Here is a 25,033-nt window from a genome sequence, read left to right on the forward strand (position 1 = left end):
ATCAGATACACCCATATGTAAATTCAACTTGCAGAACAATAGGAGACAACAGGTAGTGTACAAGATTATTCTGGGAGAGGGGGAGGTGCCCAGCGTGAAGGCTGCAGATGTCCCAGTGCGGGTGCTCCAGCAGGGTTTTCAGTGGCTGATGCTGTGAAGCAGTCTTCGGTGTAATCTTTTCTTTCCAGCTGTGAGGCTACCACTGGTGGCTTAGAGGGTAAAGCGTCTGCCTGCAATTAGGGAGACCCGGGTTCAATCCCTGAGTCAGGAAGATCCCCTGGAGAAGAAAATGGCAACCCACTCCAGTACTCTTGCCTGGAGAATCCCATGGATGGAGGAGCCTGGGAGGCTGCTGTCCATGGTGCCGCAAAGACTCGAACACAACTGAGTGACTTCACTTTGACTTTAACCTTTGTGAGGCTACCAAGTCTGACTCTGACCCCCTCAGAGTTTCTCTGAGCTATGAATCAGACTTTAATAAGTTATGTTCCTACTGAAACTGGCTAGAGTAAGTTCAGTTACATGGGACTAAAAACCCAACTTGACACAATTCCTTCAGAACTTCAGAACAAATATTTCAAAAGGAACTACCATACCTGTTTGTTTGGTTTTTCACAAGCTCCAATCAATTTTATCATTAATGATTTATTTTAAATGCACACAGCTTTTTTCTAAGTGGATGAGTCTTCAAATAATTCATCAAAGGCAGCAGGACTAGCTACCCTCCTCAGCTATGTAGAGAGGTCTACTGACTTTTTCACCAACTGAGAACCATTTCTTTCAAAAGTAGAAATTCCCCCCAAAACTTCAAATGTCCTATTTTCCCCTTTGGAAGTATTTTCTTTCTTGACTTTTTTGCTATTAATATTAATGTGATGTACCTGATTCCAGCTGTGAACTTAATCAAACTCTTACTCCATTGTCTTAACTTTATTCCTAAAGCCAAACTCTGAAACTTTTGCTGATTCTGGTCAGATATTTCATTCTTATAAAATATAATCCTTATCTTCTACCCCTGTTTTACTGATGGATTGATTACTGCACCTTAAATGATGTTACATAATTTTGAGACATTCAAAACACTTTTAATCTGATTTGCCTACTCCCTGTCAACTAATCAAGTCTTCAATGGTATATGTGGTGTGCTTATATCAGAAACATGGCCGACAATGTTGATTGTCTACTTGACAGCCCTCTTTCCTTATTACTTGCAAAACAACTGTATCAGAATTTGGGCAAGAAAACAGAAGCTACTCTAAGGTACACAAATAGAAACAGTTTAATAGAGGGAATCAGAGGTTTATACAACCAGAGTTTAGGGTATGAAGATCAGGGGAGAAGCCACTGGAAGCAGTGCTTCACAGGACTCCATCTGCAAGCCATGGCTTTAATCCCAACTGGTGAAGGACCTGAGGGCCACTTCTAAGAGCTGAGAGCAGTCCCCAGTGACAGCCAGCAAGCCAATGGGGATTTTAGTTCTACGGCTGCAAGGAAATGAATTCTGCTAACAATCTGATGCTGGGAGGGATTGGGAGCAGGAGGAGAAGGGGACGACAGAGGATGAGATGGATGGATGGCATCACCGACTCGATGGACATGAGTTTGAGTGAACTCTGGGAGTTGGTGATGGACAGGGAGGCCTGGTGTGCTGCGATTCATGGGGTCGCAAAGAGTCGGACACGACTGAGTGACTGAACTGAACTGAACTGAACAATCTGAGGGTGTGTGGAGACAGAGCTTTCCCCAACCAAGCCTCCAGATAAGGATACAGTCAATCCACACCTCGATTTCAGCCTTACCATATCCTGTGCAGAGGAGCCAGCTAAAACATGCTGAGTTCCTGGCCTGTGGAAACCATGAGTTGATAAATGTGTGCTGTTTCAGGCTGTTATATTTATGGGGATTTGTTACATGGCAGTAGAAGATGAACACACCAACCATGGTCTGATGTTTGGATGAGCTGAGGAGATTCCCTTCACCTTACAGAAGGGGTCAGTTTTGATATCCTCTAGAGCAGGGGTCCCCAACCCCCCAGCCATGGACTGCTACCAGCCTGTGGCCTGTTAGGAACCAGGCTGCAGGGTGGGCTAAGCATCATCTGTATTTACGGCCGCTCCCTATCACTAGCATTACCACCTGAGCTCCACCTCCTGTCAGATCAGCGGCTCCCACTGATCCTTTATTATGATGAGTTGTGTAATTATTTCATTATGTACCACACTGTATCAACAACAGAAATAAAGTGCACAATAAATGTAATGTGTTTAAATCGTCACGAAACCATACCCGCCCCCCTACAAAACTGGTCATGAGTACCAAAAAAGGTTGGGGACCATTGCTCTAGAGAGCAGAAGAGGGGCCATACAGGTAGGAAAGTATGAGAGAGAGAAGATGTCCATCGCCTTACTATGTTCCTGCAGATGTCTGTTACCTGACCTAAACTACTTAAAACTCCACCAGATGATCCAACTGTGGCATATCCTATGGTTCCCAGAACTCACTCTTGATCTGACCCCTGGCTTTCCAGAAGGAGCGCTTGGGTTCTCTCAGTTGCTGAAACCAAACTTGACCTGGAGATCTGTTCAGTTTATCTTCTGAGACCCTGCCACAATGACTGCACTTGCCACTCAGCTGTCAAAAATCTGAACAATATATTACCTAATGATACATACAGGCGGTAAACATATAAAGCAAATCAATGGGAAATTAACCCCCAAAAATCAGACTAATGATTATCCGCTGAGGAGGAGGATGGAAAATACGATCAAAGAACACACACAGGGAATTTCAAGTCACTGCAATGTTTCATTTCTTAACCCAGGTAATGCAAGTATCATTTTGTCATTATTCTTTAAACTCTCCATGCATGTTTTATACAACCTTCTGTGTATATTATACTTGCTACATAAGTGCTTAACAAAAGTAGCATTATTATAAAATGAACAGGTGTAAAGACATGAAGTTAAAGATTAAATTTTCATCCTGACTGCTTTGCCCTTAAATGCCTTTTCCTAAAATTTACTAAAATGTTAAAAGTATTGGCTGTAGGAAATTGTTGTTGTTGTTCAGTCACTCACTCATGTCTGACTCATTGCAACCCCATGGCCTGCAGCACACCAGGCTTCCCTGTCCTCCACTATCTCCCGGAGTTTACTCAAACTCATGTCCATTGAGTCAGTGATGCCATCCAATCATCTCATCCTCTGTCATCCCCTTCTGCTCCTGCCTTCAATCTTTCCCAGCATCAGGGTCTTTTCCAATGAGTCGGCTCTTTGCATCAGGTGGCCAAAGTACTGGCAGGTTCAGCATGAGTCTTTCCAGTGAACATTCAGGGTTGATTTCCTTTAGGATTGAATGGTTTGATCTCTTTCTGTCGAAGGGACTTTCAAGGGTCTTCTCCAGCACCACAGTTTAAAAGCACCAATTCCTTTAGGAAATGGAAACCCTAAAATCCAGGAACACTTCAGAGTTTCCATTTTTGAGAAAAAGGTAGAATATTCAATAAACAGGATTAGATTGGATTCATACCTGTGATGTTATGATTTGTACATTTCTCATATTTATACACTCATATATATTTATACATTTCTCATATATGATTTATACTTTTCTCAAATATACTTCCCAAATACATTTGGTCTTCATCCACAATTCCTGGCTCTCAGCTTCCCAAACCCTTGGAATTTCCTGAGCAGTAAGAGCAGTGGGATATTTGATCTCTTGTCCTCAGTTCTGGAAAAGGGGTCAGGGAAGGTGGTTTCTGGATTCCACCCAAGAATGGGGGCTGGTTGTCAGGAAATCCAACCATGTGATTAAAGGGTTGGAGCTTTCAGTCCCACCTCTCAACCTCCAGGGAAGAGCTACTGGCTGGAGACTGAATCAATCAACAATAGTCAATGATTTAATCAGTTGTGTCTATGTAATGAAGCCTCCAGAAAAACACAGAAAGCCAGGGTCCAAAGAGCTTCAGAGTTGATGAACAGGTGGAGATTATGGAGAGAGGCACCCCTGGAGAGGGCATAGAAGCTACAGGCCCTTTCCCCATACCTAGCCCTACTGATCTCTTCATCTGGCTGTTGATTTGTATCATTTAATATTCCTCATGCTGCTGCTGCTAAGTCGCTTCAGCCGTGTCCAACTCTTCGTGACCCCATGGACTGCAACCCACCCAGCTCCTCTGTCCATGGGATTTTCCAGGCAAGAGTACTGGAGTGGGGGTGCCATTGCCTTCTCCAATATTCCTCATACTAAACTGGTAATCTTTAATCACATGGTTGGATTTCCTGACAACCAGCCCCCATTCTTGGGTGGAATCCAGAAACCACCTTCCCTGACCCCTTTTCCAGAACTGAGGACAAGAGATCAAATATCCCACTGCTCTTACTGCTCAGGAAATTCCAAGGGTTTGGGAAGCTGAGAGCCAGGAATTGTGGATGAAGACCAAATGTATTTGGGAAGTATATTTGAGAAAAGTATAAATCATATATGAGAAATGTATAAATATATATGAGTGTATAAATATGAGAAATGTACAAATCATAACATCACAGGTATGAATCCAATCTAATCCTGTTTAGTAAGTAAATAGATTTTCCTGAGTTCTGTAAGCCACTCTAGCAAATTAATTAAACCTGAGGAGGGAGTCACAGGACCCTCCAATTTATAACAGGTTGGTCAGAAGCACAGGTAACAACTTGGGCTTGCACCTTGTGGGCCTGAGCCCTTTACCCGTGGAATCTGGTTCCATCTGCAGGTAGATAGTGTCAGAATTGAGTTGAATTCTCAGACACCCAGCTGGCATCCAAGAATTGCTTGTTGATGTGGGAAGGCTCTACATACACACACACACTGAAACTGGATCTGGGAACTCTTTTGGAATACCTCAAATTTCACATCAAAATAAATTTCAGGTGGATCGAGATTTACACATCAGAAAAAAAAAATGAAAACCCTAAAGTACAAGATGAACATACAGGAGCATTATTTTCCAATCTGGAAGTAGGGAAAGCCTTGGTGAAGGTGACATAAAACACAGAAGCTATAAAAGACAAGCTAAGTCTAAAATACATTTTTTTAAATTCTGCCCAAGAAAACAGAAATGCCAAAAACAAACTCAAAAGACATGAAGAACTGGGGACAACCATTTGCCTTCCTACAAATCGATAAGAAAAAAGATCACTAATGCAGTTGAAAATGGGCAAAGGATATGAACAGACACTTCCCAGGAAAGAAATTCCAAATGGATTTAAATATATGAAAATAAACCCAACCTTCTCCATAATAAGGGAAATATAAATTAAAACTACCAGATTGGCAGATACAGATTTTGATACCACCATGAGGATGGAGGTTAGAGAAACAGATGCTCTCACATATTGCTGGTGGGAGTGTAAACTGGCTCAGTCCCTGTAGAGAACAATTTGACAATATCTATCAAAATCTAAAATGCATGTTTTGGCAGGCACCATGAGTTTACACCCCAAAATCATTCCTCCATGTTCCTTGCTAACAGAGTCCAGGTGCTCAGGTGGCAATGGGCCAAGCTCCAAGCACTAAGTTTATATGTTGATTCATTCATAATTATTAAGCGCTTACTCTGTGTTAGGCACTGTTCTGGGGATACAATATTGAATGAAGTCGACCAAACTTCAGCCTTCATGATAACCCTGCACCTACTGACTAAAATTCTGGAGAAGAATGGCAGCTGAGGCATTTTGATGTATATTTCAAGTAATAGAGAACCATATAATTTTCCACCCAAATCAAGACATTTTTGAAAGCAAATGACACACTATTAATAAAATGTACTGGGACAAATGGGAACAAACAAGGATAGTTCCAAGCAAACTGGGAAATATGGTCACTATTAGTAATTGTGAGATAATGAGGGTTCACCATCATCTCAGTTGCTGTTCTAAACTAACTCCACCAGGAAACTCTGTTAAGAAAAGTAGGATCCAAACTAGTTCTGGAGAAAGTACGAATGAAAAGACACTTAACCTCTTTAATTATGAGGAAAACTGGAATTAAGTCAGTAAAGAGATGCCTTGAAAGAACTTGAAATAAAGGATTTAGTCACAAGGCTTTCAAAACATATGCACCTTTGTGTGATTTGAAGTTTCAATGCAGTATGTAATTTTCCAAGCATAAATCTCCAGACATAAAACAGATTAAATAAAACATACTGCTAAATTAAGGAAAAGCAGTAATAAACTAACAGATTTCAGTTAGTAAAAACAGCTCAGAACACTAGAATACTAAAAACCAATATCGCATATGTATGGCTGAGTCCCTTTGCGGTCCACCTTATTTTATATCACATTTTTAATCAGCTACACTCAAATACAAAATTTAAAGTTTTAAAAAAAATTAATACTGTAATAACTAACCATTTTTGCCAGATAGTTTTCCAGAATGTAACCCAACAGGGATGAGAAACACTGGGAAACAATGGCCAGAGTGCTTCTGGAGAGGCTTTCTTAAGGGAAAATTTCAAAAGGGGAGTTTGCTGGAGTTGCCTCTTCTCAGGCTCCAACCCTGAAAGTGGCCATAATGCCCAGAGCTGCAACCATGCGGTGACGATCATGAAAATGTTACATTAAATGTTGACCAAAGCCACCTGTCTTGGCCAGGCTTGGTAATAACCTCTTGCTTGAGTTGTCTCACAATGGTAGGTCCCAATAAGAAATAGGGTGCTGCTGCTGAAAACTAAGGGGGAGAATTCAGGGCCAAAAGCAGGGAGGAGACGCCAGCTCATAATATGTCTTGAAGCAAAACTAATCTGGAAGAATTCAGGAAGGGCCAAAATGAGGGAGGACTCAGGTTCAACCTCTGGGTCAGGAAGATCCTCTCAAGTAGGAAGTGGCAAACTGCTCTCTGTATTCTTGCCTGGAAAATTCCCATGGACAGAGGAGCCTGGTGAGCTACAGTATATGGTGTCACAGAGAGTCAGATATGACTGAGCGACTCAGCACACACACATACAAACTTATCAATCCTTCAGTTCAGTTCAGTTGCTCAGTGGTGTCCAACTCTTTGCAACCCCATGAATCGCAACATGCCAGGCCTCCCTGTACATCACCAACTCCTGAAGTTCACTCAGACTCGCATCCATCGAGTCAGTGATGCCATCCAGCCATCTCATCCTCTGTCGTCCCCTTCTCCTCCTGCCCCCAATCCCTCCCAGCATCAGAGTCTTTTCCAATGAGTCAACTCTTCGCATGAGGTGGCCAAAGTACTGGAGTTTCAGCTTTAGCATCAGTCCTTCCAAAGAAATCCCAGGGCTGATCTCCTTCAGAATGGACTGCTTGGATCTCCTTGCAGTCCAAGGGACTCTCAAGAGTCTTCTCCAACACCACAGTTCAAAAGCATCAATTCTTCAGTGCTCAGCCTTCTTCACAGTCCAACTCTCACATCCACACATGACCACTGGATCCTTACACACTTAAAAATATTGTCTATCTTGATCGGTTGGTTGATTTTTGGTGGCTTTTTTTTTGGTTGGTCGCATTTTAGTGGAAATACACTTTGAAAAAAAACATGTAATTTGATGAAAATGCCACACAAAGAACTAAATTATAGACAAAAAGAACCTTCAATATCAACTTTCACATTACACTGACAAAGATTAAAGTGGCAGAAATCATTATCAGCAGTATTCAGACCCAGGTATTCAGACCCCTTTCACTGAATTTATTTGCACTCAATTCAAAGTACTGAATTTATGTTTTATTTTTATGTTTTAATTGTAGACAAAATGTGACTTTCTTAACGCGGGAGACCAGTATTCGATCCCTGGGTTGGGAAGACCACCTGGAGAAGGAAATGGCTATCCACTGCAGCATTCTTGCCTGGAGAATCCCATGGACAGAGAAGCCTGGTGGGCTACAGTCCATGGGGTCGCAAAAAGTCGGACACGACTGAGCATCTAACACAACACAACAAAATGGGACTTTCTTCGTTTTAGACCCCAAACACCTGTGCGGAATGCTTTGAGAATTTACGTTATCGGTTTTTTTTTTAATACCGACTTACATGCCGACTTTGTTTTTCAAAAATCACTTTCCACACCTATGGTTTCAAAGACTAAGCCTGCCAAGCTTGTTGGCGTACGAGTCCTTCCTCTGAGATCCCACACATCTCGTGTGCCGCACCGTCTTTAGGGAGAGCACCGCGTGAAATGGCCGTGATCTTCCCAGGTTACTGTCTGGCTATACTTCACTGGGACACCAGAGGGCGCGCGGAGGGCTGGCACTTGTTTTTCTTTAAATTCTGAATCAAAGTCCTCGCAGAAAACAACAAAAGGCTGGGAACACGGCGGCCGGGAGACAAAGGAACGAAGAAAAAAAGCCGCATGCCTGTTTTACTGGCGTGGAAATCTGCTTCCTCATCCACCCACCTCCCTCAAGGAACTACATATAAACAACTAACGCTGCAAAATAATGAAATCTTGGACTGACAAGGACAATCAGAGAATGGATTACTCACCCGAGTTCTAAGAAAGACTATCACCAGGTGTATGTTTGAGCCTTCTGCTTTGCCTCTTATTAGCGACTACCGGCCCGCTCCCCGCCCAAAATATTTCTTGTTTTTCTGCGTTTATGAATAATACACGCACATAGTAGAAAATTTAGAAAATACAGAAAAGAAAAAAAGAGATCAACAGCATACTCTAACTTGGATACAATTACTTTGAACGTTTTTCACCTATTCTTTCCAAACTTTTTTCAATATTTGAAATGCATAGAAAAATAGTACTCCCTGTAATTTTGTGCTGGCTTTCTTCTTTTATTATATCATCAACTTCATTTCTATCAATAAATTCTGATAACATAACCTTACTAATCTCATGAGTGAATCACAGAAGAATAAGGAATGTAAGAAGGGCCACAGCTTTTTCCCCAAGATAGCACCTTCAATGTCAAACCCAAGTTGTGCATATGAGGCAAGAATTTTTCTGTTGCTTTGCATTTAGAAGAGGAAACAGGTAAAGACTAAAGCAAAGAAACAGAAACTATTTCATCCCACCCCAAATAATGAACTTGTCCTTCCCAGTGGTCTGAGGATGAGTTCAAAGGGCCAGGGGAGAGAGTGGGTCACCAAGACCCATGGTCCTGCGGGTGGAGCCAGTACATCCCTTAAGGTCAGACAGATCTGTCTGCACAGCTACTAACCAGCAGGTCAGCAGGTGACCAGGTGGCCCGGGAAAAAGTCGGAAACAGCAAGCTCAGTGGCCTTGGGTCTTGGGGCCAGGGCTAGCAGATGTCTTCCTCAGAGATGGGAAAGGAAGCAGGGACCAGTCTGGGCAGATAACCACCAGGGAGGTGATGAAGATCCAATGCCCTGGAACAACCACCCCCCACCCCTACTTTTACACCTAATCACTCAGTCCTCAGATTTCCTAGCATTAGTACAGCAAGGGGAAAAAAGGAGGGTAGGAGCAGGGGGGAAGAGTGGTGTTCTCAGTCCTGGAGTTCTCTGAACCTCTGTCTCCATGTCTGTAGAAGTGAAAGGGAACAAAAGATCTAAGGTTCCTGCCAGTCCCTCAGAGTCTATGATTTCTTACCATCCCCAACTGTGCACAAAAATGAGAGATGAAGATGGTCCCTGCCTCCTGCAACCCAAAAGTAGCAGCCCCTCTCTTTCCAGGTGCCACAAGTGGTAAAGAATCTGCCTGCGAATGCAGGAGATACAAGACACACAGGTTCAATCCCTTGTTCAAGAAGATCCCCTGGAGAAGGAAATGGCAACCCCCTCCAGTGTTCTTGCCTGAAAAATTCCAAGGACAGAGGAGGCTGGAGGACTACAGTCCATGGGGTTGCAAAAGAGTCGGACACAACTGAGCATGCATGTATATGTATATACGTATAAATCCCCAAACTCCTTCACAAGTTCTGTACTTTAGCACTTAGTGTTTCTGCCTTGAAGAAGTGCTGGAAAACATTCCTCCTTTTCTTTCAAAGTTCATCATCGTTTGCACACCCAGCTAGGTTTTTTCCACATACCTGAGGCAGAGGTACTCCTTCCTTCGCTGTGATTCCGTACTATTTTGCACATACTTCCATCACTTTCTACCTGTGTAACCATAGCCTTCCTATCTGGTTCCTCATCTGTAAAAGGGAAGAATTATTGTACCAAACTCAAAGAATTATAATAGGATTAAATGGTTAACAGATGTAAAGCACTTAAAGCAGAGCCTACACTTATCAGGCCTTAAGAAGCATCCCTACAAACAAAGTTAGTGGAAGTGATGGAATTCCAATTGAGCTATTTCAAGTCCTAAAAGATGATGCTGTGAAAGTGCTTCACTGATTATGCCAGCAAATTTGGAAAACTCAGCAGTGGCCACAGGACTGGAAAAGGTCAGTTTTCATTCCAATCTGAAAGAAAGGCAATGCCAAAGAATGCTCAAACTACCACACAACTGCACTCATCTCACACGCTAGTAAAGTAATGCTCAAAATCCTCCAAGCCAGGCTTCAATAGTATGTGAACCGAGAACTTCCAGATGTTCAAGCTGGTTTTAGAAAAGGCAGAGGAACCAGAGATTAAATTGCCAACAACCGTTGGATCATCAGAAAAAAGCAAGAGAGTTCCAGCTGCTGCTACTGCTGCTAAGTCGCTTCAGTCGTGTCCGACTCTGTGCGACCCCATAGACGGCAGCCCACCGGGCTCCCCCGTCCCTGGGATTCTCCAGGCAATAACACTGGAGTGGGTTGCCATTTCCTTCTCCAATCTATGAAAATGAAAAGTGAAAGTGAAGTCGCTCAGTCGTGTCCGACTCTTAGCGACCCCATGGACTGCAGCCCACCAGGCTCCTCCGTCCATGGGATTTTCCAGGCAAGAGTACTGGAGTGGGGTGCCATTGCCTTCTCCCAGAGAGTTCCAGAAAAACATCTAATTCTGCTTTATTGACTATGCCAAAGCCTTTGATTGTGTGGATCACAATAAACTGTGGAAAATTCTGAAAGAGATGGGAATACCAGACCACCTGACCTGCCTCTTGAGAAATCCGTATGCAGGTCAAGAAACAACAGTTAGAACTAGACATGGAACAACAGACTGGTTCTAAATAGGCAAAGGAGTACATCAAGTTTGTATGTTGTCATGCTGCTTATTTAACTTATATGCACAGTACATCATGTGAAATGCCAGGCTGGATGAAGCACAGGCTGGAATCAAGATTGCCAGGAGAAATGTCAATAACCTTAGATATGCAGATGACACCATACTTATGGCAGAAAGTGAAGAACTAAAGAGGCTCTTGATGAAAGTGAAAGAGGAGAGTGAAAAGTTGACTTAAAACTCAACATTCAGAAAACTAAGATCATGGCATCGGGTCCCATCACTTCATGGCAAGTAGATGGGGAAACAGTGGAAACAGTGTCAGACTTTATTTTGGGGGCTCCTAAATCACTGCAGATAGTGACTGCAGCCATGAAATAAAAAGATGCTTACTCCTTGGACGGAAAGTTATGACCAATCTAGACAGCATATTAAAAGCAGAGACATTACTTTGCCAACAAAGGTCATCTAGTCAAGGCTATCATTTTTCCAGTGGTCATGTATGGATGTGAGAGTTGGACTATAAAGAAAGCTGAGCGCCAAAGAATTGATCTTTTGAACTGTGGTGTTGGAGAAACTCTTGAGAGTCCCTTGGACTGCAAGGAGACCCAACCAGTCCATTCTAAAGGAGATCAGCCCTGAATGTTCATTGGAAGGACTGATGCTGAAGCTGAAACTCCAATACTCTGCCCACCTGATGCGAAGAGCTGACTCATTTGAAAAGACCCTGATGCTGGGAAAGATTGACGGCAAGAGGAGAAGGGGAGGACAGAGGATGAGATGGTTAGATGGCATCAGTGACTCAATGGACATGAGTTTGAGTAAACTCTGGGAGTTGGTGATGGACAGGGAGGCCTGGCATGCTGCAGTCCATGGGGTCACAGAGTTGGACACAACTGAGCGACTGAGTGATTAACTGAACACTTACCAGGTTCTCAATGAGCCTGGCCTATGCCTCCACCAGAGCACTTAACAAACTGTATTATAACTGTATCAATCAAAGGGTCTACCTCCCGCATGATCTGAGTTCCTCAAGGTAGGATGTGAGTCTTATCCATATCGTTGTCCCCAATGCCTAGCTCCATGCCTGGCACAAAGAATAAAGCAATAAGGGTCGGTTGTGCCTTTTAATACATATTTTTATTTATTTCACTGTGCTGCATCTTAGTTGCAGCATGCAAATTCATGTTGAGACCTATGGGATCTTAGTTCCCCAACCAGGGATCAAACCCTGGGATTGACCCTTAGTCACTGAACCATCAGGGACATCCCCATGGGTGTGTTTTTAATGAGAAGGAAAAGGCTGATTGAACTACAGGGGGCACACTTTTGTCTTTCAGTTTTAACTTTGGATTATTTGTTAAATAAATCAGGCCAGGAAAAAGTGAAGTATGCTTTTTTTTCCCCTTAATAATCTAAACATGTACCCATCTAGGTCTGTCTTCCAGACCCAAACCATAAACATTAACTTTGAATTTTAATGTTTAGGGAGAGTTAATTCTCATATTTGCATAGGAAGCTCAGTGATCTAATATATAAAAATAATGTTCCTGTGAATGAACGATTATCGAATCCAGAAGCTACTCAGAAGCAATTTAGACTCTTCTTTAATTGTGGTAAGGAGGGTAGGGAAGAAGAAAGGTTGAGCAGTGAGTTAGCCCAAGTTCTTATTTACATTATGCCCAAAAGTTGGGTTGAGAAAGTGAGCATAATAGAGAAAAAAGGGAAGAGACATGAGAAACCAGGTCATGCATGCTATGGAAAAAAAAAAGTTATTAAAGAGAATAAAAATACAAGACACTGACACCCATATATATCACACATATATGTTGCTATTTCTCAAGACATATATCAGATACGATATATCTGATAAAAAGACTAGTAATCAGAATGTACAGAAAACTTTCAACAATTCTATAATAACACAACCCAATTCTCAGATGGCCAAAGACTTGGATACACAAATAAATCCATGAAAATATGCTCAGCACCGTTAATTATGAGGGAGAGGCACATTAAAACTATAGTGAACAGAGGGTCGGGGAGGGTTGCATTAGGAACTTGAGTCTAGCAAATGCAAACTATTATATATAGAATGGATAAACAACAGGGTCCTATTGTATAGCACAAAGAACAATATTCAATATCCTGTATTAACATAATGGAGAAGAATGTGAAAAAGAAAATAGATATATGTGTATATATATGTATAACTGAATTACTTTGCTGGATACCAGAAACTAATACAACATTGCAAATCAACTATACTTCAATTAAAAAAAATTAACATCAGCATCACAAAAAAATTAACTACAATGAGATCCCACTACACATCTATTGCTGTTGTTGTTAGTCACTCAGTTGTGTCTGACTCTTTGTGACCCCATGGGCTGTAGCCTGGCAGGTTCCTCTGTCCATGGGATTCTCCAGGCAAGAATACTGGAGTAGGTTGCCATTTCCTTCTCCAGGAACACGTCTATTAGAAAGGCTCAAATAAAAAATACAATAGCAAGTGCTGGCAAAGATATGAGACAATAAGAACTCTAATATATTGTTGATAGAAATGCAAAATGTTACAGCCACTTAGGAAAACAGTTTGGCAGCTTCTTGTGAAGGTAAAACCCTAAGACTCAGCAGTTCCATCTAGGTATTGACCCAAGAGAAATGAATATGCATGTTCACACAAAAACCTGTACACTAATGTTTGTAATAGCTATTTTGATACTAGTCAAAAACTAGAAAAAATGCAAATGTCCATTAACTAGTGAGTGTATAAACAAACATCCATACAATAGAACACTAATCATCCATTTAAAAAATACTACTGATACACACAACATAGATGACTCTCAAAAGCACAATGCCAAGTGAAAGAAGCTATATTTAAAAGGCTACAAGCTGCACAGATCCATTAATATGACATTCTGTAGAAATGAAAATCTGACCCGTGGTGCCTGGGACTGGAGGCAGAGAACTGACTGTAAAGGGCCATAAGATGACTTTCTGATGAAAGTGATGGAAATTGCCCATAACTTGATTGTAGTGAAAATTCATAGAATGGTATGCCTAAAAAATGAATTGTTCTGTTTGTACATTATACCTCAATAAATCCTAAAAATAATAAATAAATAGTAGTGAATCAGAAAAACATCTACTTTTGCTTTATTGACTACCCAAGGCCTTTGACTCTGTGGATCACAGTAAACTGCGGAAAACTCTTCAAAAGATGGGAATACCAGATCACCTGACCTGCCTCCTGTAAAATCTGTATGCAGGTCAAGAAGCAACAGTTAGAACTAGATATGGAACAACAGACTGGTTCTAAATAGGAAAAGGAGTACATCAAGTTTGTATGTTGTCATGCTGCTTATTTAACTTATATGCACAGTACATCATGTGAAATGCCAGGCTGGATGAAGCACAGGCTGGAATCAAGATTGCCAGGAGAAATATCAATAACCTTAGATATGCAGATGACACCACCCTTATCGCAGAAAGTGAAGAAGAACTGAAGAGCCTCTTGATGAAAGTGAAAGAGAGTGAAAAGATGACTTAAAACTCAACATTCAGAAAACTAAGATCATGGCATCCGGTTCCATCACTTCATGGCAAGTAGATAGGGAAACAGTGAAAACAGTGTCAGACTTTATTTTGGGGGGCTCCTAAATCACTGCAGATGGTGACTGCAGCCATGAAATTAAAAGACGCTTGCTCTTTGGAAGGAAAGTTATGACCAACCTAGACAGCATATTAAAAAGCAGAGACATTACTTTGCCAACAAAGGTCTATCTAGTCAAAGCTATGGTTTTTCCAGTAGTCATGTATGGATGTGAGAGTTGGACTATAAAGAAAGCTGAGCACCGAAGAACTGATGCTTTTGACTGTGGTGTTGGAGAAACTCTTGAGAGTCCCTTGGACTGCAAGGAGATCCAACCAGTCCATCCTAAGGGAAATCATTCCTGAATATTCATTGGAAGGACTAATGCAGAAGCTGAAACTCCAGTACTTTGGCCACCTGATGGGAAGAACTGACTCATTTGAAAAGACCCTGATGCTGGGAAAGATTGAAGGCGGGAGGAGAAGGGGAGGACAGAGGATGAGATGGTTGGATGGCATCACCGACACCATGGACATGAGTTTGAGTAAACTCCAGGAGTTAGTGATGGACAGGGAGGCCTGGCGTCCATGGGATTGCAAAGAGTCGGACATGACTGAGCAAATGAACTGAACTGAATGAATCAGAAGGCAAAGTTCTTAACATAGCTTAAGAGACTTTGTCTCACTTCCACTGGCCTTTCAGCCTTGTCTCTTCTGTGACCTTCCTCATGCTCCCTGGTCGAGTTAGCCTTCTTTCAACCCCTATGCTCACCACATTTCCTCAGTTCCTATAACCTCTGCACATCCAGTTCCACCTACCAAGAAAGCTCTTTCTTCTGCATCTTCTTAAAAACTGTCACAGTTGTAATTTTATATTTTTTTGTTGTTGTCGTTGTAGTTATTCTGTGTCTCCACTATTAAAATGGAAGCTCCATGAGTTCAGGGTCTGTCTTTGTTCATCACCATATCTCCTGCCCCTCCACACTGTGCTGGTACAATGACCGGTACAATGAATATTCAACTATTACATTCAACTGCCTTCTGTATGTCTCAGTCTTAACACATCCCAAACTAAAATGCTTCTTCTCCCCCAAAATACCACTGCACTGGCAGAGTTGCCATGTTGCAGAATTCAAGGAACAATGGCCATGGCCACAGAGTGTCCAAGGTGGCAAGAATACACAGAAGAACTGTACAAAAAAACTTCATAAATAAAATAAATAAAATTTAAAAAAAAATCTTCATGACCAAGATAATCACGATGGTGTGATCACTCACCTAGAGCCAGACATCCTGGAATGTGAAGTCAAGTGGGCCTTAGAAAGCATCACTACGAACAAAACTAGTGGAGGTGATGGAATTCCAGTTGAGCTATTCCAGATGATGGAATTCCAGTTGATGGCCTGCCTTATTACCAGCTGTGCTCCTGACATTGGACTCTCCATATGGATAGTGTGCTCTGAAGTTGAGTGTTATTCTTCTTGACTTCAATTGATGGTAACTCTATTCTTTCATCAGGCCAAAAATTTTAGAAGTGTCTTTGATTTCTCTTTCACTCTCACACCTCACAATAACTTTACCAGGAGATTCTATTGGCTCTGCCTCTAAATTATATCAGCTCCCACCCCAGCGTGAACCACTATCACTACTGCAATAGACCTCTTGTTCTCCTTGCTGCTTCTCTTGTCCATGATCGTCTACTCACAACTGAGGAGCTAAGAACCCTTTAAAACATAAACTAGAAACTTCCCTGGTGGTCCAGTGGCTAAGATTCTGTGCTCCCAGTGCAAGGGCCCAGGTTCAATCCCTGATCAGGGAACTAGATCCTGCATGCTGCAAGTAAATATCCCATGTGCCACAACTAAGACCTGGTGCAACCATGTAAATATTAATTTTCTAAGTTAAATAAGTTTAAAACACACACACATAAACCAGACCATGTCATTTCTCTGTTCAAAGCCCCATAATAGCTCCCTATTTCTCCTCAGAATAAAAGCCAAAGTCTACAATGAACTTTAAGGTCCCACAGGCTTCCCAGATAGTTATGTAACTACACCTCTTACTTCCCTCAAGTCTGTTCAAATGTTACCTTCTTAAAATGAGGCTTACTTTGACCATTCTATTTAACTTGCCACTCTTCAAACCCATTTACAGTGCCATTTTTTTCTATTTGCACTCTTGTCACCATCTAACATATTTATTTATGATCATCATCATTTTTGGTCTGTCCTCCTTCTGTTAGAATATAAGCTCCACAAGAACAAACCTGTTCTTATTAATTAAAACCTTGTGCATCTAAAGCAATGTCGGGGATACTGGAGGCTCAATACTGAATGAATAGCTGCAGTGTCTGCTAAGGAATAGAGATTAATAAATATTAGTATAGGAATAAGTGTGACATACAAAGTGATAGAAGCTTTTCTCCCCATGACTCATATTTCTTTGTTAATATACATATATGTGGAACTGTGTAGCAGGGTAAAAACTGCACAAGATTTGCAGTCAAGGTTTGAGTGATTCCTGGCCTCTCACCACTTCCTACCTGTATAACTACACAAGATTCTCTTATTGGAATAAAACACTCGCCCTGTGACCTCACGGGGCTTGTTGGGAAGACAAAATAAACGTGAATAGTTTTGGAAGCTATCCAAACAGTTTAGGAAGGCAATATTCAAAACTTTCAGTAACATCAATTGCCATCACACTGTTTACCTCCAAAGAGTTCTGTGCCCTCTGTACAGTCAGTCCCATTTTAGCCTTTACTTTCTCCCAGTGCTGACACTGAGAAACCTCTGAGCTCCCTTACCCTGTTCAGGTTAGTTACCCTCTCTCTTCCTTTCCATTTTAGGAAGATGGACAGCAGGTGTGGAGTTCCCTGCTCCACGACCTCTGCTGACTCAGGCTGCTTCTTCCTGTCCCTCCGGAGGATAAGAGAGGAGCAGTACAACACATGGGTGGCTCCTGGCATAGCTTTAGCTGAGGTGGAGAGGACGGTGTCTTCTCCCAAGGGACAAAGATTAAGGGTCTTCTTCCACAGTGTGGCTGCTGCTGCTGCTAAGTCGCTTCAGTCGTGTCAGACTCTCTGCGACCCCACAGACAGCAGCCCACCAGGCTCCCGGTGCAAACAGTTCTGGAGACCTGGTTTCCCATTGCCCTGCAGCCCTCCAACTGAGAGATCTAAGGCAAGTCCCTTCAATCTTAACCAGAAAAGGACATCATCGTAGTTATCACAGGGCCCTTTGGACTTCGCAAGAGTTATTGGAGGGTCAGAAGTAGGAGGAGGCCTGGGGACACTGAGTTTTATTGAAGTTCTGGGTGTATTTAAGAGTGAAAGAAAGAAAAAAGCACCAAAACAGGTTTCAGAAATTATCATTTTTTTAAATGTGTTTAAATCCAAAATCTCTTTCCTCAGATGGAAAACACCATGCAACTTGTGCTCTATAAAAATACACTAATTCACAGTACAAGGACTGTGTCTTAAGAGACATAAATTTAAGTTCTATAATAAAAACTTTTAATCATGTAGGTTTGTAACTATATATTCGCTTATTTAGAGTTACCATCGGAAGTTTGTAGGTGAAGCCCTCTTGATTCTCCTGAGAACGGGGTTGGTCCTGTTTAAGAAAAGGCTCAGGATAATACAAATTAACGTTAGTGTACTTTCCTAACTCTATGTTTAATCAATGGCACATCCTTGGTTTTGAATTATTTAAGTGTATTATTATTTAACCATGTAAGTATCTGTCATTTCCGATTAAACTGTAGATGCCTCAGGAAAAAGACCTAAATACAAGAAAAATCAGCGAATACAATTTCCTTTGGCCTACGTGAGTCCTTTTGTGTCTCAAAAGCTCACAAACTGTTTGAAGAGGCACTGGACCATAGAGCAACTCTGACTGCCCAGGACATCTGGCAACCATATGATATTCTTGAACGTTGACTAAAGAAAGAAAATATAAATTTGTGGAAGTAAAGCTCTGCTTCCTAAAACATTATAAATCAACTATACGCCAATAAAGTTAAAATTAAAAAAAAAAAACCACCCTCTGCTTCAACTCACGTATTCTTGGTGACTAAAAACCTAAATTATCAAAACAAAAACCTCCCACCAGAAACCTAAATCATCTGGAAAGCATGAAAAATTCCAGCAAACTATGTTCAACAATTCACCATCACTAAAACTTGAGGCTCATTTTGTTTTATTTATTCTAAATCATTTACTCTTTTCACTGAGAAAAGAGTCCAAGGCGCCCAGAACAGATGTGAGCAGCGATAGACCGACTATTGGGGGTGTTCACATTTGCAGGTGGTTGGCAGAAGAGAGAGAAATATTACTTTAAAGGAACACTTGTGAGGCACTTGGAAAGCAGCTCCTCGTTAGTATAGTGGTTAGTATCCCCGCCTGTCACGCGGGAGACCGGGGTTCAATTCCCCGACGGGGAGGCTAGCAGTTCACTTTTGCTAACCACCACCACAAATACTTCCCATATTTCAACTGCCCGACACAGCTAACAAATACAACATGCTGTTATTGTCTGTAAGTGCGTCTTTTCAAAATGATAACTTTTAAGCTCACCGTGAAGTAAAAGCCAACACTGAAGGTAAACCCTTTATACTGTTTTCAGAAGGATTAAGAAGTAAATACTTGGAGAACTCCCGCTGCTTGCTTCCAGCAACAAGCTGGCTGGCAAACGCCTGCGCAGTAGCGCCCCGCCAAATTCCAAATGGAGGTCACGAACTCGGCCTACGGAACCAGGAGAGGGTAGAGAGGGCCGAGGCTCCGCCCCTAACCAGGCGGCTTGGAACGGAAACCGCTTGCAGAAGGGGAAGGACCGGTTTCCTTTTACCCCGAGACTCGACTAAACGAGAAACTCCATTATCCCGTGTCTGTTAACCCCATCCTAGCCTAGGTAGAGGGCTAGCTGTGAGGAAAGTCTTGCAGCTAAAGGAATCAGTCTCCGATGGAGAAGCAAAGAAAGAATGGAAGGAAAGGCGAGGCGCTCCCGGAAGAGACGCCATTTTGCCGGGGTCCTAAGAAACTGCGCGAGCTACAGCCCAGCAGGACCTCGTGGCGCAACGGTAGCGCGTCTGACTCCAGATCAGAAGGCTGCGTGTTCGAATCACGTCGGGGTCATGGCCTTTTACTTTTAGGCCTTCTGGTTTCTATGAACTAGATGTATTCAAACTAGATGTGTTCCCGCCATTTTCTGGAACTGCCTTTCATTGCAGGATTAAATCTTCTTTGTTCAATTGTTATCCCAGTAATCCTTAGTCTGCAAAAAGACAAGGATCACCTTAAAGGTGGTGGTTTTGGTCTTTTTTTTTTTTTCACTGTTGAGCCTTGTGAATTCTCTGTCATTCAACATTCATAATGCATAGTGATGTGGCTGTTACTGTTGTGCATTAGTGAGCATATTAGCTGATGGTGGTCCGTAACAGGGTACGTACAATACATAAACCGTACAAGCTGTTTCTCCAAAAACAGTTTTGACCTGTTTGCCTTTGGAAAGCAAGTCCAACAAGGTACAATTTCTAACACTGTGCAATAGTTTACATCAACATGTGCATGCTGTACTCTTACAGGTGAAACTGGCACACGGAATAGTGACTAACCCAAGACCCTGAACCTGGTGAGTGACTCCTGATCTCAGTCTTCACTATCTTCTATTAAAAGTTGAAACAAACTATTGAAAAAACTGCCGAAGCCGTTGACCCTAAGTGATACCAATGCATCTTTTCTTTTCACCAACTAATGCAAGTAGTAATAAATTAGGTACCACTTTCAACTATTAGTCTCATAGCAGGAAGCAAAGCTTACTCATTCACCTTTGTAAGTTCCAGGACTCTTAGTACTGAATAGTGCCTTAGAGGCATGTGTCAAATATTTGTTGTACAAAAAGCGAATGGCAAGACTATGAAACATTATTAGATTTGGAGTTTTTTTATTGGGTATATTCCATGCAAGTCCCTGAGTTTTCTTGCTCAGTGTTTTGAATATGGCAAATACTAATTTCTTACATTTCAGCCTATTCTAACATTGGACATCATGTTTTTGTGTGGTTCTTTGCTTTCTTTTTTGGTTGGATTGAGATTAGATCATACATTTCAACAGCTGTTTATGGACCACTGATACTGCAGTAAACACTGAGGAAAAGATTACACCCAGTTAAAGTGTTTTTTTGAGCAGCAGAAAAAAAGATACCTTAAGTACCCAAACACCATAATATATTGGCATGAGTGGCATGAACAGAGTGGTGTGAGGGTGCTAAAATATGGCCATTAGGTAGTTCAGAAAGTCTTCATAGAGGAAGACCTTGAAAAATAATGAACGTTTCTGTGTGACTTTAAGGCATTCCATCCAGTGGACATATGTGAATGCCTTCCAAGGGTCAAGCACTGTCACTTAATATCCCTGGGATCTGACATCTTCCAACTGTAAAAGTTGAGGTTTATATGTATTAGCTTCCTGGGGCTGCCACAGCAAAATACTGCAGACTGGGTAGCTTTCAAACACCAGAAATTTATTTTCTGACAGTTCTGAAGGCTAGAAGTCCAAGATCAAAGTGACAGCACAGCTGGTTTCTTCTGAAGCCTGTCCTTTGCTCATAGATGACAACTTTCTTGCTATGTCTTCACATGGTCTTTCCTGCATACACATACATCCCTAGTATCTCTGTATGTGTCCAAGTTTCCTCTTTCAGGACACCAATCAGATCGAATTAGGGCCCATTCATGGCTTCATTTAACTGAATCACCTCTTAAAAGGCCTTACCTCGGAAATACAGCCACATTCTGAAGTACCAAGGGATTAGGGCTTCAATATATGAATGAAATCAGGGAACACAAGTCAGCCCATAATGGAAGTAATGGTCATTTTTTTCCCCTGGCGACTTTGCATATGCAGCATAACAAGACGCTTAATCTTAGCTGGGACTAAGGATGGTATCTCATTTGTACAAAATTATACTCTTGTGAGGCAGACAGAGCAGTTTGTATTACGTTGTAAATCATTTTATTTGGCAGTCCCAGCAAACTAATACAACTTCTTTGGAGAACTACTATTAATAGTTATTCATTATTGCTGGAGAGGAAGAGAGAAGTAAAGCTATAAAGGTAAACAGGAGTCAGATCACCCAGGACCTTTTGTGCCATTCTAACTAATTTAGATTTTATTCTGCAAGCAATGCAGAGCTATTATTTTAGAATGTGACAAGGTCAGCTATGGCTTTACAAAGAACGTGAAAAATAGCCTAAAACTGCTGTTGCTGGACCAGCATCCTGGAAACAAGTTAAAAATGTAAAATTTCAGGCCCCACTGCAGACTCACAGACTCAGAAAACTCTGTAGGTGGGCCTACCAACCTGAGTTTTAACCAGGCCTTCCAGGTGATTCTGATGCAAGCTAAAATGTGAGAATCACAGGCCTAAAGAGCAAGGCTGGACTGGAAGCCCCACTTTCCTCACAGAGTAAAGAGAGTCACATAAGATAAAATACACAGGGCTTCCTTGGTGGCTCAGTGGTAAAGAACCTGCCCATCAATGCAGGAAATGTAAGTTTGATCCCTCATCCAGGAATATCCTACCTGCCGAGGAGCAACTAGGCCTGTGGCCACAACTACTGAGCCTTTTTGCCCTAGAGCCAGGAAACTGCAACTACTGAGCCCACGTGCCACAGATGCTGATGCCCACACACCCTAGAACCCATGCTCTGCAACAATGAAGCCACCACAATGAAAAGCCTGTGCACTCCAACTAGAGAGTAGCCCAAGCAACAACAAAAACCAGCATAGTCAGAAACAAAAAAATATTTTAAAAAATAAAATACATAAAAGTGCCTTCGATGTTGTAAAGTTCATTAATATATATCGTTGTTTAGTTGCTAAGTCATGTCTGACTCTTTCATAACCCCTTCATTAATATTTCTATCAGCGTCTGCCTGCAATGCAGGAGACCTGGGTTTGATCCCTGGGTTGGGAAGATCCGCTGGAGAAGGAAATAGCAACCCACTCCAATATTCTTGCCTGAAGAATCCCATGGACAGAGGAGCCTGGTGGGCTACAGTCCACGGGGTCACAAAAAGTAACTAACTGGAGAAGGAAATGGCAACCCACTCCAGTGTTCTTGCCTGGAGAATCCCAGGGACGGGGGAGCCTGGTGGGCTGCCGTCTATGGGGTGGGGTTGCAAAAGTCGAACAAGACTGAAGCAACTTAGCAGCATTAGTAATAGTTCTATAACTCTAAAATAATCACTTTACATGTTTTAGCTTCTTTCCCAAGGCTGAACATTTGTACTCTTTCACAATGGCCCATTTTACTAACTTGATGTCACTGTGAAATAACCCAAAATCCAGCATGTCATTTAAACGTCTACAATCATTATATAGGAATGATATAAGGAAAAAGGATCTGGAATACACAAATTGATATTTGAATTCTCAAATTCTGACACTGAATGGCTTTGTGATTTTTGTTCTATTTCATTAACAACTTTCCAGTCTATCATGTATTCTTACAAATGGGTTTATCCCCAGTACAGAATGCTCTGAGCATGTTTCACCCATTTAATAAGATAGCTTTCACTTTTGAATTATTTTTAATCAGTTACTTAGGACTGATGTACTTGGAGGAACTGATAAAATGGAGCCTTTGGAAATGAAAACTAAAAAACAGGTTGTGAATTGATAAGACAAGTGATTTCCCAATTTCTCATACTAATTCAAAGTAGCTATGCTTATAAATCATAAGTAGTTACGATTACAAAATACAAAAGTAGTTATTATGAAATTATATGTGTTCACTGTAGAAATAGAGAAAAACATAAGAAAAATCATCTGTTCCCATCCTAGAAGAAACGACTATGAACATTCTGGTGTATACTCATTTAGTTCATTTAAATATACACATATCCATACACATCTGTTCTTCATAAAACTGAGATCTTACTCTAATATGGGTCTCTTTTTCTTTTCGTATTTTATTTACAGCTGTGTTATAAACATTTTCTCATATTCTTAGATAAATGCCATGTAGTATTTCATCATCTGCTGTTTCAGGTGACATCCTTAAATTCACAACCAAGTCCTATGCAAAACAGGGTAATGAAACATTAAAAAGTCACCTGTATGTTAATAACATTAAGAACTCCAGAAAGGGAGATGAAGTGTTTCCAATTGTTCTAGAAAAACAAAAAATTGTGAGAGTTTTCTGACAAAGTAATTTCATTAAGTCTGTGGCTTCACATAGAAATATCTTTCCATTGTTTCCCAAAGCTTTGGGTATCAGAGCTGTAACATTAAAAAAAAAAAAAACAAACAAACATTTTTTTAAACCTACTACCTGTTTTGACATAAAAGATAATTAAAAATTTTTTTACACTGGATGAATGTAACACAAGATTAAAAAATCGAGTCTCTTTTTTAAATTCAGAAATTTCACAGGAGATGACTGAAAGCATCAAGTCCTTGAGGAGAGAAGGCCGAGACCCACAGTACAACTGACAGAATTCACTCTGATAGGACACCACTTCAATTTAAACAAGAAAGATGCAAAAGAAAATGTGTGCAGACTTGACTATCTAAAGCTGAAGCATTCCCCACAGATGGTTTTTATGTTCTCAATTATGAGACAAGATCACCAGCTAGCTGAAAATCGGGACAAGTTAGAGAAAGGGATGTGAATAATTTGAGAGAGGTGAAAGTATGAATGGTTAATCCAGAGAGTGTCAAGTGCTCCTGTGAGGTCTGAGGTCATGAATTAAAACCAGCTGGTGTATGATTTTTTTTTTTTTCCAGCCATCTTGGGTGCAAGTAATGAGAAAGCTTGTTCCAACAAGGTTCAGTCCAAGCAAGGCTCCAAGTTTCTCCAAGCAAGAAAGAGACACTGGAGTGAGAGAATTGAAAATGTTTGCCAAAGAGTGACTGTTAAGAATTGATCAGGGGATCTCAATCAGTTGAGTTGGAATGATTACATGATTGCAGAAGCAGGAAAAATAGACTTTTTTTTTTTAAGTACTGGGGTTAATGAATTGGAGGTCAGCGAGAATATGACAAATGAGCTGAGTAAAAGAGGCTACTCATTGACCATTGGGATACTTGAAATTGAGATGTATTGAGTTATTGATGACAGGGTTCAGAGTCGTATCACTGGAGTGGATGGATGAGATGGAGTAGAGGAACAAGTAATTGGAGATGAAGAGGTCAAAGACCTAAGAGGCTCAGTGTTGGTGTTACATGAGTCATGCTGAATTCACACAGAATGCAGACAAAACCTAGAGCAAGGAGCAGTGGTCTAATTTCTGAGGGAGAGTGCCCAAGGGGTTGATAAATTTTAGCTGTAAAGATGATAAAGGGGTATTTGGCTAGATGATATGCACT

At 41.3% G+C, this 25,033-nt stretch overlaps 1 long non-coding RNA gene and 2 other non-coding genes across 3 annotated transcripts in view; 2 read left to right on the plus strand and 1 right to left on the minus strand.

Moving 5' to 3' along the window:
- Nucleotides 1–19,358, minus strand: part of LOC132659462 (uncharacterized) — a 41,854-nt gene extending 22,496 nt beyond the window's left edge. The window contains exon 1 of the long non-coding RNA XR_009599959.1: nt 19,238–19,358. This is a non-coding gene — a long non-coding RNA (uncharacterized LOC132659462). The remainder of the gene's footprint in view (nt 1–19,237) is intronic.
- On the plus strand, nt 19,033–19,104 carry TRNAD-GUC (transfer RNA aspartic acid (anticodon GUC)). The gene has a single exon. It is a non-coding gene; the product is annotated as a tRNA-Asp (tRNA).
- A 365-nt stretch (nt 19,359–19,723) lies between the features above and the next one.
- TRNAW-CCA (transfer RNA tryptophan (anticodon CCA)) lies at nt 19,724–19,795 on the plus strand. Its single transcript has one exon. It is a non-coding gene; the product is annotated as a tRNA-Trp (tRNA).
- The last annotated feature ends 5,238 nt before the right edge of the window (nt 19,796–25,033 follow it).

This window comes from Ovis aries, chromosome 3 (assembly GCF_016772045.2).
Source record: "Ovis aries strain OAR_USU_Benz2616 breed Rambouillet chromosome 3, ARS-UI_Ramb_v3.0, whole genome shotgun sequence".
NCBI lineage: Eukaryota > Metazoa > Chordata > Mammalia > Artiodactyla > Bovidae > Ovis > Ovis aries.